We start from the raw sequence: 11480 nt of genomic DNA on the forward strand, positions 1-11480 counted from the left end.
GGTCATTGAGCAGAGTCTCTTGAGAGTTTTTGCACGTTTTCAAGCCCCCACATGGACTGAGTGTGGACTGGTAGCTGGAGAGGTGCCAGTTTGCCTCTTGGGCACTGTCGAGGTGCCCTTGAACCAAACCCCCAACTGCTCGCTCTGACATCTCTCCATTAAGGCATTTGTATAGGTCCTGTTTGTGCATGTGTGTATGTATTTTGGGGCCTGAAATTGAATTTCCCCTCGGGATCACTAAAGTATGCCTTCTTCTTCTTCTTCTTCTTCTTCTTCTGTTCGCACCTTGGGGGTAACCTTCTAGACACGACCCTGCTCCGTGGTGTCTGCTCCAGGATTGCAAACCAGGCCAACATGACGGCTCATTTGGAAACTTTCTCATATATTATGAATATAGTTCACCTAAATGTGTTTCTGAAAACATTTGAGGTGGAAAATAAGGCATGTAGTTGCTGAATCTGTCATTTTGGTTTGACAACGGTTTGTTTAAAAAAACAAAAAAAAACAGAAACAGATTTGACATTTTGTACGCTACATAACTACAGCAAATAGTCAGTTATCTTAGCTAAGCCTAGCACAAACACTAGAAAAATAGCAAGCTTGGCTCTGCCCAAAGGTGATAACATCCACCAAAGAGCACCACCAAAGTCTCCATTCGCATTTGTTTTTCGGATGAGTAGTTCTTTCACTCTTAAAATAATTATTTACATAGTCGTGAACCTTTGCCTTTTTTCCTTTTTCCAATTTTTTTTGCCCTGAATCAAATGTTTTATGGTCGCGACTCATCTCGTAGCTGGTTGGCTTGGTTCCATGCTTATTACTCTTTATATAAGGATTTCCTGAAACGTCAATAGAGTGAATGAAAGGGAATTTCATTTCTGGAACTGGAGCCGTCACTGTTGAGCTCTATGGAAATGTGGGAATTTCTTTCCCGTTTCATGCCTTCAAACCTTGCTCTGTTATCTACTGTACATATTTTACACTGACACTACAATTCTGTCATTTGTGAAAATGTTCGGCTCGGCAGTTTCTCAAGTTTTAAACAGAGTTTATCTTATCCATAGGTTTCCCCCTAGAGATAGCTTCGCCAAACTTATTCCTTCGCATGCCTCTCCCTGGATCAAGCTTTTGATGAGTTGGCCCTGGTGAGGTGCTGTGCAATCAAATGCATCACTGCGTAAGCCGGCGTAGAGTGTCCTGGGAGAGAGGGAGGGAAGCAGGGAGAGGCGGGAAACAGAGAGAGGGCGTGTGTGTGGATCGATCACACCACGGCGCTCGGAGAGGCCAAAGTGACCGGCCATGAAATAGTCTGCTGTCCCCGGAGCCGGTGCCAACATTACCCACAGTTCCCTTGGCTTGGCTGGATATACATACAAAACCAAATGGCAATCAATGTGTCATGATGGTGAGGGATGTGCATGAGTGCGTGGTGTGGGGTTCATTTCATTATCCTAGACACCTCCAACTTGAGTGTCCATGTAATACTTGTGCTGCCTGAGGACGCAGAGTCCCGCTGGTTTTAATTCCAGCAGGATGAAATCTCATCTAACCAGGATTTGTTTTACACCCGGGGTTCCTGGTGCATGCAACTAAATGAGATTAACTGTGTCCCTTTACAGTTGTCACATGGATGATACTGCGTAGTTGTCTCCTCAGTTGTGGCTGCAAATGTAATCGTCTTCAGAAGGAAAAAACAGTGCCATTTGACATTTACCTCTCCCTGACATTTTTTAGAGCTTCTTGACAAAAGCCCCAGATCAGAGGCAAATCGGCGTTGACTCACCGCTCGCACATTGCGTCAAGTGTGAGCTGCTCAAAGACGCTCGCCGAGAGGCTCGCCGATGCCTCACAGACACCTTCTAGATATCTAGCATGCTAAATATCTGGACCTGTCGGGGACTCCACGAGCTACAACCAGTGAGAGGGGTCACCTGTAACAATAGGAACTTACTGTATCTATGTTGCACCTAGAGGAATAAATAGCAAAAAAAAGAGTGTGGAAACAGGCTATTTTGTGAACACGTGCCAACAACAACTCTGGCAATGTGTCTAGCGTTTGTTGTCACATCATTTACCGTGTATTTCTCGCATGTTTTTCGTGACAAAACGTAGTTTGGAGACCTCATCGGGTATTCATCCTGGTGAGAGATCTTATAGTGTGACCTCCTGTCGCCAGTCAGTCATGTAGCGGGAAAAACGACTTAAAGACTCACGATTACAAGACAACAGGTTGTGTAGTGGGAATAGTACTGTGATCTGACTTTGAAGGTCGTGTCGTTACCTTAAGTTGACTAAGAGTTTCTTTGGTTGAAGTCCTAAAGCCTGAATTACAAATTGGAAGCACGAGAGTTATTTACCTGGCAGAGACGACCGAACAAACACATGCTACTTGTTGCATTGTGGGAAATTTGGATGCAGCAGTTTTGGAGTTTTACCCATTGTAGGGACTGCAATTTGATTTTGACTATACTTTGTGTACTTTTGTGTTTATTGCACTGTTTGTCCAGATATCCATAGTCCCCACACCTACATCATCCCACACTGTAACTTAGCTACACCTGTAGTATGAGTAACTTACTTTGACAGAACCAGCTTCTAACAACTCTTACTGCCTTTTTGAAAATGTTTTTCTTGAATATTTATTCCTTTTGTTCGAGAGAACATACGCTTCGGGCAACACATAAAGTGCTATAGCACAGGTTAACATTTCTTTAGAATGCCCTTGGTAGGAGGGCGGGCCCCATCCGCGGATAATCTTCGGGTACGTACACTGTGCTATGAATAAGTCATCTCTCACCAGGACACAACCCTCAAGTGCAAATGATTGAGATTTCACTTGCCTGCTGTAGCACAGGAACGACTACCTAGTAGCAAATCCTGATGCATATTATAGCAGCGAGGTTTAATGGGATGAAGGAGAGGCGGTGCAGCAGAAGCAGTGGTGGTGGGAGTATTTTTAATGCCCTCCCACCGACCCACCCACAATCATACACTCGCTATCAATAATCGTCCCGCGGCCGAGGTGTATTTCAAGATATTCACTCTGATGGGAACATTTGCGTTCCCCTTCTGTTCGCTCCTCTTTTAAATGCAGTCATTTTGCCTCACTCTCTCATGCATTTCCTGTCACCGTCTAAGGTCATTGTAATGAACATTTCGTTTCTCAATGCTTTTTATATGATTTATTGTTCGAGGCTGTCGGGGGCAAAGTGGGGCCACATGAAGAGGGATTGTGCTCTTTATTCTCCTGTGTTTGGTTAATGTATTTATTCTGGGCGCCGTCAGTGTCTTTAGGACCATCAGCTCATAGTTATTCACGTCATCGTGTTGTGGAAATTACAAGAACGCCTGAGCGATTCACCGCCACACTTTTCATTAAAATAAGCCCGCAGAAAAGAATGAGGACCACAAAAGAAAAAGAGGAGATAGGGAGGGCGGGCGGGGGGGGGACAGTGAAATACTCTTTCCATCAGCAGGAGTTCTCATAAATATTGTAATTGTGTGGTCATAGAAAAGAAGCGGTTGGGAGCCACTGTGCTGTGATTGACTTTGAGTGAATGCTGTCTCACCTTTTTGTATGAATTGAACATGAACACTGGTGACAAAAAGGAAAAAAAAAAAATCACGGCCTTTGTGAATACGACATGGAAGTCATCTGATTCCTGCCGGCTACACTGGAAGAAACAAAAAAAATCGTTTTCTTTCTTTTCTTGTAAAACTCCCGGCGCCATTACTTGCTGATCTCTGCTGATTTTTTTCCCCTCCAGGCTTAACAACATGAACTGTGTGAACCCCAGGAGATAGCTGGTCATATAATGGAACGTAGTAATGCAGCATACCAAAGGCAAATTAATCAGACGGAGCCAGCTGGGTTGCCAAGGAGAAACCAGAGAGTCCAGTCGTTCTTTCCCGGCCATCTCGACTCCTAATGTGGCTTAAATTTTGTGCAGAGAGCCCCTCCGGTGGCAGGGGAGCCTCCGGCATGAGCATGAATGAAGCACCAATCACCCTGTTTCTCTTCTCTCTTGCAGGGCTTTCATTTCACACCACACTGGCGCGTTATCGGCCCATTCAAGACCCAAGTCCTGGTGAGTTACAGACACAGAATAAGTGACTTTTTTTTACTTGCTCTTCTATGTCACTCTGTCGGGGAGTTGTTTTTGTACATTTCTTCTCCAGTGCCCCGAGAGATTGAGAGGTTAATGGTTGTCTGGAGGGCAGGAAAAACACATAAAACATGTAAACACTACAGCTCAATGTGAGAGATGTTCTTATTACAGAAAAACAAGTTTTCACCCAGAATGTCCTCATGTCTTTACCGCCGTTCCAATGCTTCCTGGAACAGTGTCAGAAGCAGCAGTGTGTCCTGAAGCAGCGCTGCTGATTAATGAAAGCCATTAATAAACCAATTAAGAACAAAACGCTCATACAACCTGTTTCTGGCAAACATGTAAACCAGCCAAACTGCTGCGTAAAGCACATATGTAATGATTAATGACAACTTAGATCATGTTCAAAGTGCACAGAGAAGGACGAGAAAGGGAGAAAAAGCAGAAATTCTACTAAACTCCATGAAAAACTTGACTCTGAAGACGATGATGTCATCGCTCGTTGGAGGGGAGCTTGGCAGTCTTTCTCACAAATATGATTATAAGACGGCAGCAGCAACAACAACAATAAAACATGTGGTAATAATAGAGATAATAACAGTAATTGTCGATTAGTCCAGGAGGAGATTTCAGACAAGCAGCTGGAGCCACCATAGCCACTATAAGCTCTGTTTCCACCGCAGCAACTTTCCCACAGAATTAGGAACCTTTTGAGGAACTTATGCAGTTTGACCGCAGGGATCAGGGTCTAAATTAGGTTCCAGGGACATTTTCCGGGGACTTTTTACCCCCCAAAAAGTGTCCTGGTTGGGGGGAAGTAAGCCAGCCATTTAAAGTTCCCGAGACTTCTAGTCCCAGGAACTACTTTTCAAGCAATTAAAAGGTTTCTTCAGCCCTCTGTTGTCTACGTTTCCACTGCAGTCTCTCTGTCTCTCTCTTTTTCTCTCTGTCTTTTTTGTAAATGAGTCGGGAAGCTGACAGCAGAGCCTAACTTCACTTTTAATGTTATCAGAAAAAGAAAAATGTGCTCCCTTTATCCTAAATTGATACTAGAATATTTCCTTGTTTTATAAATGAAGCGGTACACGAGTTGAAGCAGCTGTGTGTTTTACCAATCAGTGATGGTCATCCCTACAAACTCCTAACTCCACCCCGTAAGTTCCGGTACTTTCAGAAAGTACTACCCCCCGACCAGGGCCTCTTTTGGGGGTAAAAAGGCCCCGAAAAATGTCCCCGGAACTTAATTTAGACCCTGGTCCCTGGGGTCAAAACGCAATGAGTTCCTTGAAAGGTTCTTAGTTCTGTTGGAAAGTTCCTGCGGTGGAAACAGGGCTGTACTTTCTGAAAGTACAGGAACTTTTGGGGTGGAGTTTGCAGGGATGACCGTTGCTGATCAGTGAAACACACACACAGCTGCTTCAGCTCGTGTACTGTTTCATTCATAAACAAGGAAGTAGCCTACTCTAGTATCGATTTAGGATGAGGGGGGAGCATTTCGCTTTGTTTGATAACATTAAAAGTGAAGTTAAGCTTTGCTATCGGCTTTCTGACTCATTTTAAAAAAGACAGATCGAGAGAGGGCGAGTGGTAGAAGAGACAGACGGCACTCCGGTGCTGTGAATGAGAGAAAATAAAGTTATTTTCTGATTGTTTCGCAGCAGTCACATTCTAAAGCACAAATAAATAACCAGCAAACGCTCAACAGATGATTTACTGTGGCTCTTAGTTTCATTTTCCTCCTCTGCATTTCATTCATTACCTCAAACGTGCATCAATAAATACCAGACAGCAGTAAATGTCGTCGCAGTGAGACAAAAACATTTAGTTTTTTAGATGAAACGGGCGGGCATACTGAACTTCAGGCAGTGTTTACTGCTGCGACGACCAATTTGCCTAATCTTCGCAGGTCTTTAGATCGCTATGGAAACGCAGACAACAACAGGCTGAAGGAACCTTTTAGTTCCTTGAAAAGTAGTCCCGAGATAAAAATTCCCAGGAACTTCTTGGTGGAAACCCGGCTATACTCGCACATCCCTGGAGTGCAGAATTCCTTTGACTACACCAGCTCTGTATTATTGTTGCAAGACATTCAACATTTGATAAATATATATCATTTGTATTTGAAGTGTATTAGACATGCAAAGGCTCGGCCCAAGTGGCTCGGCCCAGTAGCAGCCGGTGTAAAACAAATTAAAAGATTCAAAGGATTACTCCAGAGCACGACAAGACAACCTTATTATTCTAAATAATTGGATTGCGAGAGTTCAAGGAAGGGCAGTGCAAAAATAAAAGTGATGCCCATGAATGCTCATCATTGTGGTGGGTCTTCCAAAGACTCAGTTGCAAATTGCTGGAGAAACTTCTCATACAAAATTGATCACATTTCTCTCCCGACTAATGCTGAATCTGATTCCTTATGCCCTTTGATATATTTTCATCCATATTTAAATCTCCCCATTCTTGAATTATTCTCTGATATCATGACAGGAACCGATTAGAACTCAAATTCCAAAAGGTTTAGAAAAATCTGAAGATTTCAGCCGAGTTGCTTCATCTAATAAGTCGTACGCACGGTTAAATCTTCTTTTTTTAAAAGAGCAACACAAACCAGCAATTTGTAGGATTTCAGCCAATTTAGCATCAAACTAATTTGATTCTGAGCCCATAAATATTACATGCATATGTTAGGGACCATCCACACTTCCTTGGAACCACATGAAATCGTGTTTAGTCACGGCACACGCTTATTAATTCAAACACCCGTGTCAGTGTCTCCGAGGTTTTGAGGCGATGTGAGGCTTTTTTTTCCTGTGATGTGCAACTTTGGACTCGCAAACATGCACGCACATGTAAGGTACAAACAAACACATTAAGGCGTAATCTATGTGAGCGGAAAGTGTTTTGATGTTTACATGCTCTCACCCTTCAATTCTGCGGCCGCGCTATTCTTAATTATTTGAATATTCGCTCTTCGCTGTGGGCTCCGGAGAAGGCTTCTTCATGTCTGTGCTTAGTGTCTGCAACCCCGCGCGCTGCATGACAATTAGCGTCTTACATAACCACTCGCCAGCCACACACCCACATATGTGCGCTGCCGACAAGCAAAAAAAAAAAAAAAGGACACATTCACATGCAGAAATTCAAATGGGCGCGCATAAACACAGATAAAAACATAAACATACAAACCCACTTCACGCCTTCTTCTATCCTGTGGGGGGCCATTTCAGTTAAATTACCTCATACTCCTTGAAACTCTGTATTCCATCCTTTTAATCGCTTTTTGTGTGAATAATGTGCGCCCTATCTGACCACAACAGCACTATATATGTGTATATTTATCGACATATTCTTCTTTTAAACACCTTCGCTCTGCTTTGCCCCCGAGCCCTGCCGTTTTACGTCCTTGGCGGTCGCTGCCGTAATGGCCGAGGCGACGAGATGTTCGACTTTCTGAACACAAACGGCGCAGGCCATCACAAACACCAATAAAAACTGAGAGCTGTAAACTGGTCTCACCCTTGCCCCGGGCCAGGCATCAGCATATTAGCACAAGTATATACATACAAGGTGTCTATATGTATGGCTGCATGCAGGAATATGTGCCCCCTCAGCGCTTGCTCGCATCCTGTCTGTGATTGCTATAAAGGCTCAGTAAACCCCTTCTGAGAGCATCCCAATCAGTTTACTGAGATGAGGAGAAAGAGCTTGATGGTGTAAGATGAAGGGAAAAGAAAAGGGGGGGTACTGATGAGTAGAAAGTCAGGTAGAGGTAATGAAAAGAGGGAAAATGGAGGTGGAATTGGTGAGACAGACCTGTGGAGAGATAGTCTAGGGAGAGGATGTGAGTGAAGGAGATGTGCTCTGTTCCCTTGGTGATCTGAGTCATCTTTATTGGCTGGATATGCTGCTATGTTGGTAATGATTAGTCTCACTATGAGACTATGAAGTGTGTGTTTTTGATATAGCAGGAATCCAACATTAGATTTATTTAAAAACAACTCACTTCAGGAACTGTTGCAGACATCCTCAATGTCTGAAAGCTTGTGTGTACATGCATGTTCACAGTGTGCATCACTGGTTATAACACCCTATCAAGCGATCGCCTTACCTTTTAACCAGGAGATCTACAGTCAAATGCTCCTTTTGCTAGCCTGTTGGGGCTTGAGTTTGCCATCCATGTTATGATTTGAGCATTTTTTTTTTAATGCTAAACCTGTGAGGGTTTCTGGACAATATTTATCATTGTTTTGTGTTGTTAATCGATTTCCAATACTAAATATATACATATATTTGTATAAAGCAAGCATATTTGTCCACTCCCATGTTGATAAGAGTATTAAATATTTGACAAATCTCCCTTTAAGGTACATTTTGAACAAATAAAAAAAAAAAACGTATCAAGATTGAGCTTAAAATTACTAAGAAATTGAAACAAAACACAACAAAAATGCAACAAAACTTAGACAGCAAGGATGTCTGCAAGCTTGTGTGTACATGCATATTCACAGTGTGCATCTGTGGTTATAACACCATATCAAGCCATCCCCTTACATTTAACCGTGAGATCTGCAGTCAAATGCTCCGTTTGCTATTTTTGGTCCGCCAATAAAGTTCCCTGAAAATTGGATCCAGGCCTAAAGAATTGAATGTGATGAGCGCCACAGCTGAAGCAATCCACGGGCCTTGAATGAACGTACTTATGGAGAAAGTGACGGATCAAATCCAATTGCCCCTTCGCTGACTTTAGACAGTGCCGTAGTCACGTCAGAGAAGTAGGACCTTAATGAGGTTTTGGCTGCCGGATGATTTTGTTCGCAGATGAATGAGTTACAGAATGTATAGGCGCTGGCTGCGGCGTTCGACTCGGGAGCCGACGATTCTGTGTAAGCACGCTCGCACAGAAATGAAACGAAGTTTGATTTCTTTGCACATTGAAAGATGTACTGACTCTTCAAAAGGGAGATGCATTTCATGAGATCTATTTAAATTTTAGCTTTGATTTTTGTACAATGCGACGGTCTTTCCTCCACATCTTTGTCCCACTAAAAGCTTACTGTCAACCAGCTCTCCCAAATAGGATTGTCTTAAGAAAAAACAAAAAGTTGCGTGATGAAGCGCGACACACGGAACAACAACAAAAGGATAAAAGAAACAAAGTGAAAATAACTCGCCTTTTGACGCCCACCCTCTTCTTCTTCTTCTTCTTCTTCTTCTCTGCTTTGCTTTCAAGCTGAACATAAAGTAGGTCTAATAGGAGATCTGCTTAGCCCCTTCATCCTCTCTGAATTATTTTTGCAAACTGAATTATTATTACTTTTTTTTTTGCCTACTGCTGCACTCTCTGACCAAGAGCAGAGGGAAATACTGTATCTCATATATATATCTACACCCCAGCTTGTCTTTTTTTTAAACTGTTTTTTTAAGGAGCTCTTAAAAAGTTTAATCTACACGAGCATAAATATTGTAATCTTTGTCATCTAACAGGTCTCGCCATTTGAACGTTTTTACATATATTGCAGAGCCGACTGTTGTGTTTCTGCCTCGGCAATAAAAACATTTGAAATGCAAATCAATGTTTCAAATGAAGCAGGCCCTTTCATATTTAGCTCGCACATTATCTAATCGCTATTTGATTTCACATGCAGGGGCATATCTAAGTGAAATCAAATAATCTTTTCAAACTCCCCCACCAGCCCAAACATTAGCCATAGGTTTCTACGGCAGGGGGGCTGAGTAGACTACTAATGTGCTGGCAATTGAGATCTTAAGTGTCCTTTCACACTCTAATCAAATTGATAAGGTGGTCGTACTGCAAGGGCAATCTCGCCGTCCTCTGCTTTGAAAAATCCTTAGCCTTTAGTTTCTCTCTCTATCTCTGTCTCTGTAAGTCTCTCTGTGTGTGTGTGTGTCAGTTCAATTCAATTTCAGTCAGATTCAATTCAATTAGGTTTTGATTACATTAATAGCTAGTAGCCTTTGATACTAAAGCGGCTGGATAACATAATATTGGGATAAGATATTGGGATAACTTTTACAAACAATAAAATATTGACTACATGTTATAAAAAAATAACTAAATGTGAATACATGTGCATACATACGTACCCATACATACACATTTATACTATACAGTGGGTATAGAGAGCTCCAGGGATGATTTATTTGGGGATTTTTCCATTTGGTTTTGGATTATTGCAGAAAATAAGCTCATTGGCAAACACACGTTTATGATACTTACATGTTTCGGTCAGCAAGATAATCTTCACAACAAGGCTGTAAGGGAGGAGGAGTCGGCGTGATGACATTTTTAGTTGTCTCATTTAGCCACCGCCTTTTTTAAGACACATAAAAGCTTCAAAATTCACGAGTGGGATATTTAGTGATTTAATGTCGTAGAACAAAACATTAAAATCTCTTCAGCTTGTGTTAACCACAGACCTTATTTCAGGCATCTAACCAACAACCCATTCAAAAAACCCATTGACTTCCAGGCGAGGGAACCGGAAGTGCTAAAATGTGAACTCATTTCCGGGTTTTAGGACTCATTCTCTCACCTGACTCTGCAGTTTCCCTCATCTCCACGGAATGTTTTCGCATCTTTCAGCTAATTATTTTGGTTTTTTTTCTGGCCCACAACTTTACTGTTCTTTGCTAACTCAACATTTATATTATGCTGCAGTTTTGATCGCTATGAATACATTTTTCTAGTAGTCTTCAGATACATTAATAGCATGCTAGAGATGTAGTATTCTTCTTCTAAAGGCCGTTACATACCGGCATACCGGCATACCGGCATACCGGTGCGATTTATCTGTACGTCAATATATTTTTTCGAACTGTTTTTTCTGTCACGAATACTTTCACAAACTATTGTGCGGAACGGGTTGCGTTGCGTCTATATTTATGAAACAACAACACGGAGGCTCCGTAGTCCGAACCAGGACGGCAAACTTCATAACTCCTTTCAACCTTGACAAAGGCAGCGCAGACCAGATCAACTCCTTCCATTCTATTACCTTTCACAATAAAAGCCCAAGACATATAATATTTGCCGGCTAGCACGTATGCTACCGACTTACTGTGATACGAATCAACGAAGCGGGCTAACGCCTGCTAGCTCAGTGAATCCAAATTGCACGCTAAGATACTAATCGTATTATCGTTGCCAGCATTGACTCTTCTTAGACCACAGTCCCCGCTGGCGTTTCATCAAATATTACACCACACACTGTGAGGCGCACTGCTGACATATTGGCATTTACTGAAAAATGTGATTAAAATGATTTCAAATAGCTCTTATTCACAACCTTATAGATTAAATTGTGCTCAATTTTGTGTGTTTCCGACTAGTCGACTAGTCTTCCGTTTAAA

The sequence above is a fragment of the Sebastes umbrosus genome, chromosome 23, assembly GCF_015220745.1.
Source record: "Sebastes umbrosus isolate fSebUmb1 chromosome 23, fSebUmb1.pri, whole genome shotgun sequence".
NCBI classification, from domain to species: domain Eukaryota; kingdom Metazoa; phylum Chordata; class Actinopteri; order Perciformes; family Sebastidae; genus Sebastes; species Sebastes umbrosus.